The sequence below is a fragment of the Equus asinus genome, chromosome 8 (genome assembly GCF_041296235.1).
Source record: "Equus asinus isolate D_3611 breed Donkey chromosome 8, EquAss-T2T_v2, whole genome shotgun sequence".
NCBI classification, from domain to species: domain Eukaryota; kingdom Metazoa; phylum Chordata; class Mammalia; order Perissodactyla; family Equidae; genus Equus; species Equus asinus.
In genome coordinates this window covers 74,291,057-74,297,606 of record NC_091797.1, presented here as the reverse complement: position 1 = coordinate 74,297,606, position 6,550 = coordinate 74,291,057, and positions in this window count along the sequence as shown.

Here is a 6,550-nt window from a genome sequence, read left to right as displayed (position 1 = left end):
GTAACAGTGATTCTATGATTCTATTCCCCAATCTCATACAGTCTTGAATTTAAGTGTTCAAATGGGGGCAGGGTTGCCAGAGAAAATACAGGACACCTGGTTAAATTTGAGTTTCAGATAAACAATAAGTATTTGAGTGTGTGTGTGCTTTTTTTCTTTTTTGAGGAAGATTAGCCCTGAGCTAACATCCGCTGCCAATCCTCCTCTTTTTGCTGAGGAAGATCACCCTCCCTGAGCTAACATCCATGCCGGATGTTATATGTGGGACGCCTGCCACAACATGGCTTGACAAATGGTGTGTAGGTCTGCACCCGGGATCCGAACCGAGAACCCGGGCCGCCGAAGTGGAAGGTGCGAACTTAACAGCTGCACCACCGGGCCGGCCTCAACAACAAATACTTTTTTAATATAAGTATGTCCCATGAAATATTTAGGACTTATACCAAAAAGAAATATTTGTCGCTCATCTGAAATTCAAATTCAAGCAGGTGTCCTGTATTCGTTTGCTAATTTAGGCAATCTCACAGGGCCTTGCAACTGAGTACACCTCTCCGGCCCACCCTGATGCTTTCATGGGTGCTAAAAATTATTTCCTTAGGAAACATTCAGGAACAAATGTAGCAGGAGAACAGTGAAGTGAAATACACTTAGGACCCAAGAGTACAGCTCCTGGGCATATATATATACACTATATATACTATATATATATATATATTGCAAAGAAAGTCTCATATGGGTCCATTGGGACAGTTTAAGGCTAGTCATGATGACATTATTTGGAGGCCACCTGGGTGGTGTCCACCGCTGGGCGAGTGAGCATGTCAAAGGCAGGGACCCCGCACATGGAGGGGACGCAGCCATCAGTAACCACAGCAACAGCGCCCAAACCAGCACCGTCCATTTGAGCAAATTAAGTATGTGCGATTAATCATTTTGCAAGAGCATATTAAAAAAAATATTGGAATGGCACACAGCAGGCTGGGGAGGAGGAAGGGAGCGGGTCATGGGGACCAAGAGGAACGCTGAATGAAACGGGCGAGCCTCCCAGGACCCAGTGACGCCGTGTCCGGCAGGAGTGTGATGAGACAGCAGCGGAGGCAGCAGCAGCCCGCGCCCCCTGCGCCCCCTGCGAGTGTGAGCAGGCGCCCGCCCCCCACCCGGCGGTGTTTGACCTTCGCCGGCTTCCACCGTCCCTTCTGCCAAAGTCGCCAGCTGCCTGCAGTTGCAGCCGCTGCTGCAGCCAGCATCGGTTAGCCTAATGCCCAGGGCAGCTAGGTGTCACATCCGTCCTTTGCACCTGTTGCCAGTCCAGGCTTCTGACAGCCTGTTTGTTTTTTAAACAGCTTTATGGAGGAGTCGTTGGCATACAGTGACCCGCACATGTTGGTACAAATTGATAACTGTGGACATATGTCTCCATCTGTGACAAGGCCACAGTCAAGACAGTGAGCATGTCCACTACCTCCAAAAGTGCCTCGTGTCCCTTTGCCTTCTCTCCCTCTCCCCTCTCTCCTGTCCCCAAGCAACCTCTGATCTGTTGTCTGTGCCTGGACGTTCATTTGCATTTTCTACTGTTTTCTGTAAATGGAATTAAACAGCATGTACTCTTTTCCACCCTGTTTTCTTTCACTCGGCATAATTACTTTGAAATCCACCCAGATGGTTGTGTGCCAGTGGCTCCCTCCTTTTTATTGCTGGGTAGTATGCCACGTGTGAATATACCTGTTTGTTTATCAGTTCACCTGCTGGCAAGTTCAAGTTGTTTCCAGTTTGGGCTTATTACAAATAAAGCTGCTATGAACACCGATGTACAGATCTTTGTATGAGCATATTCTTTCATTTCTCCTGGGTAAATACTTAGCGGTGGAATGGCTGGATCATATAATAGGTATATGTTTACTTTTTTAAGGAATCATTTGAGGGGCTGGCCTGGTGGCACAGTGGTTAAGTTTGTGCGCTCTGCTTCAGTGGCCTGGGGTTCGCAGGTTCTGATGCTCGGCGTGGACCTAGCACTGCTCATCAAGCCACACTGTGGTGGCATCCCACATAAAATAGAGGAAGATTGACATGGATGTCAGCTCAGGGCTAATCTTCCTCAACCAAAAAGAGGAAGACTGATAACCAATGTTAGTTCAGGGCTAATCTTCCTCAGCAAAAATAAAATAGAGTAGGCATTTTAAAGTATAACCCAATTTCTTCACTTTTTTCACTATGCTCAAAAAATTTAAGTGACCTGGCCCTCTTTTTCAACCTCTGAGTTTGGATGGGTAGTGTATTACTATTTAGAGAAGAAATGCCCCCTTAATGTTGAAAAACTGAACTCCCGCGAGGAAAAGCACAGTCGTTTTTCTGGGGCTTTATGTTGGGGGAGTTCGGCACACTGCAGTGAAGATCTGGGTCTCCGACAAGGACAACGCTGCCTAGAACTGCCTGCCTCACATGGTCGCGCATGGGGTCCACAGTCACCTTCCTAAGGTGCTTCCAAGGCGCATCAGACCTCACCCCAAGGCTGCACAACCTACGCAACAGGCAAACCACCCCACGTATCCTGGCCCCGCCCTAAAGAGCCACGTGGCAGCTTCTCATCTCCATTTTGTCTTCGGGAGGGGCAACGGGGCTGGTCGGACCCACTGGAATGGGGAGAGCATCCTGCCTCTTGTAGGCGCCTGCGTTTGTGGGGAGCCGGCCTGGGAGTCCCGCGCCGCTTGCCCCACGGCCAAGTAGGGGGGATGCTGGGAAAACGCCTCCTGGCAGCATCACAGGCGTAATTCAGAGGAGCCCAGACGATAGCGCAGACCGTTCCATCAGAAGGAGCCCCTCCGCTCCCCCGCAGCCGCTCTGCTCTGTGCCTTTCTGTTTCTCACTCCTCACTACCCTGAGCGATCGGATGAGGGGGTTCGCTTCCTCCCCACGGGACACACCCCCACACCCTAGGAGCCCAAGCGCGTCTCTGGATATATCAGTGAATAAACCTCTCCCACGCACTGCTTTTGCCCCACAGGCGGCAGGCTCTAGACCGTGACTCCCTGACGTCAGGTGACTCTTTCGGGGCTGGGGGAGCAGAGCCAGACGCGCCCGGCTGGCCCTCCGGGGACCCCCGGGTTGTCAAGGTGACAGCGCCCGGCCTCCGCGGCGAAGGTGACCCCGCCCCGCTGCCCGGCTCCAATTGGGCACGCCTTTCCCCGGGTCCCCTTTCGGATTGGCTGAGAGGTGGGGCCCGTGCACGGCGGGGCGCCTTGCGATTGGTTGGCGCTGGGGCCCGCCTTCCGCGGCGAGGCGGCCTGGGCTGATGTGGGGCCAGGCCTCCGCCAGCCAATCAGCACGCGGGCTGGGTGTGGTGCGGTCCGCGTGGCCGGATCCTTCCGCCGCGCCGAGGGCTCGAGCTCCTGGCGGGGGCGGCGGGGACCCGAGAGGGGCCGGCGGTGGCGGTGGGTGTTGTCGAGCCTCTTGGAGGAGAAACGAGTGGAGCCGGTGGCGTCGCCCAGAAGGGGCTTTCCCTGCTGCTACCGACGCCTTTAGCTAATTCAAACTCTCGCGTGACATCCTAAAGCCATAAGTTAAAAGATAAATAAAAAACACTCCACGACCAAAAGAATCATGAATATGAACAAATAAAAGGATGCTAACGAAAATTTTAAAAAAAGGTTGAAATGGTCCAAAATATCCAAAAGAAATGACCAATTTAGACTTCCAATATAGACGAGAGACACAAATTCTGACCCAGGGTGGATGTCCAGATAAATATGGAAAGAAATCTTTCCGTAAACATTTATTGAGCTGCTAATATGCTCGTGGTAAGCGCTCGGGAAACCGGATAGGCAGGAGCCAAGTGCTGCCCTGGATCCTGCTGGAGGGACTCAAGGACTCAGTTTCTGTGGGGGATGGTGCTGTGGGTAAAAACAGGGTCCCCGGGTGGAGAATCCGGGTTCTTCCTTGAATTGTACCCACAGGCAATGAGTGGAGCGGCAGGAAGCTTTCTAAACAAGGAGCAGCCTTCTGGAGGCCTTTGCTGTGTGCATAGGGGATGCCATGAAAAAGGAAAGAGAAGTGTGTGTGTGATAATACGATTTCTTTGCGTCTTATTACACCCCCGAACTCCTTCTTTACCTTATGTGCCTGCTGCAGACTTTGTTCTGGAGACTTTGTATTTTTCGTCACCCTTTTCCCTACTTGACGCTTACACAAGAGGAGAAAGAAGCCGAATCAAGCGAGAGGGTGGAGAGTCACCTCATCATGGGCTCACGCTTTCTTGCCCTGTGTGGGTGGCTTCTATGGCTGGTCTAAATCTCTTTAGGACTAAGTGAGGCCTCTGCTGGTGGGAATACCCGTTTCACCATTAGCACTAGGGTAATAGGATTTGTCTTGTCTAAAACCCTTTTGATAGTATCCTGGCAAGTTGGGGGATGTTGAGTGGCTGAATGTCATCCAGAAAACAGTAAGGAAGTAGCCTGTGTCGACGAAAATAATCCATAACCAATCTATAAATGAAAATTTGGGTGAGCTTATTCTGAGCTTAAATCTGAGGATTATAACCCGGGGCCTTTCTTCCCGAAGGAAGAAAGGGCACCAAAGAAGTGGGGTGCACAGAGTGGTTATGTACCCCCAGAGAGGATGTTTCACATAGGATTGAAATGTCCCTTTTACAATAGTCGCGAGACTGCTATGTCGGCACAGCGATTGATGGACACAGCAGGTAGGTCTTCTGTCTCAGTGACCACAGCAGGGTGGCAGTCTGTTGTCTCCAGCTGGTTGGTCACAGGTGAGCTGGGTGGTCAAAGGTGAGTGCAGCAATCAGTTCCTAGCCTAAGGAAAAATGCTTATCCCTAAGGAAATGCTAATATGGGGGGAAGTTGCACCTTTATCTCAAGGGCCTTTGTTCTGGCCATAGGAAATGTCTAAGCAGATCATACAATGCGTGCTCAATAGCCACAGTCAGGCCCCCCGGAAAAAACAAAGTCAGGCCGAATCAGGTCCACACCAAATGGCTTCCTCATATACTCCAATATATCCTATTGCTTGCCATTTTTACTTGTCACCTGTGCCCTCTGAGTGTTTGCCGTGAGCCCACAGTGGTGGGTATCAGTGAGATGCAGGGGATGATGCATTCTTGTAACGTATATTTGATGAGGATTTTAGGCTGGTTAATTTTAAAACTCCAGATGAGAAGCAGGCTCCGAGGAGCAGTTTGCTTGCCCTTTGAGAGATATTTGCATTTGTGAAGGAAATCTCCATGCCTCCCTCTCTGCGCCAGGAGGAAGGGGGGATGGCCTTATCTCTGGAAACTCTTAATGGGGAAGGCAAGGACTTAAGTTGGTTACTGTCTGGCAACCTCATGTAACTGATTTAGGGTGATGGCTTCTGGCCGTTACTTAATCCGATTTGATTCTTATCTAAAAGTTGTGGGACCACCCAATGGCCAGACCCCACCTGCACTAATACCATTTTAACTTTTTGGCATGTTCTTTCCTTTGTCTTGTGGGGAGATGGCTCACATACCTATGCCTTAAATTTAGCCTTACTCTCCACCCATGTTTGCAGCAGAAGCGGGGGCAGCAGCACCTCCTCCTGCCCGTTGGTCCTGTCCCCACGCAGCAGCTCTGACTGCCCGTGGGTCCTGTCCCCACGCAGCAGCTCTGACTGCCCATGGGTCCTGTCCCCATGCTATTCTACACTATTCTCTAAATAAAAGAGCACTACCGCCAGATCTTGAGAGTCCAAGAAATCTTTCTTTCGACTCCTCGGCTCACCGACCCCGCATCATATTTATTTTGTGCCTGCCATGTGCCAACACAGGAGAAAGGTCCCTGCTGTCATGGAACTTCACTGTAATGGGGAGAGACAGAAGATAAAAAAAAGTAAACGCATGGATAATCAGGATGATTTAGTGTTGTGCTGTGAAGGAAGCAGAACGAAATGTGTAGAGAGTGCCTGGGGGTGGGGGGCAGTGGGAGGACTGTGTAAGTAGCTCTTGGCTGGCTGAGGAAGAGGGGGTGACATGTGAACTAATGACAAATGTCTGTGTCAGGTGACCCCAGCAGAAGTGGTCCAGGACATCGAAAATCAATTTGCTGAAAGCCAGTTTGCCAAAGAATCAATTCACTGGATTTGCAGAATTGGCCAGATTTCCCAATTTCCTAAAAAAAAAAAAGTTTTATGGCTTGATCTTCTTGAATTAGATTCCAAGAATAAGAATATAGTCTTCTGATTTTTTTCTTGAGTTTAAGAAAATGTGCCTCCTGAATTCTTACTCTCATTCAGTCTATTGAGCAACATCCAGCTCGAGGACCTTGCATGTGAACCTCGAATGTTCTTGCCCCGTTGTATCTGTCCTGGGCTGGTAAGCTCTGCTGTGTGTGGGGAAGGGGTACACTCGGCTGGTCTCGCACACTCTTGCAGCCCCTGAGCCGGTCTAGGCTCTCCTCTCAGTCAGAAACAACTTGTTGAATGGTTGAGTTCCATGTCCAGACTGTACCCAAGGAAATCTTTCTTTCCAGGCTTCAGGAAAGAAAAGGCTTGAAGCGGGAGGCTCTAAGCATAGATGGACATTTGG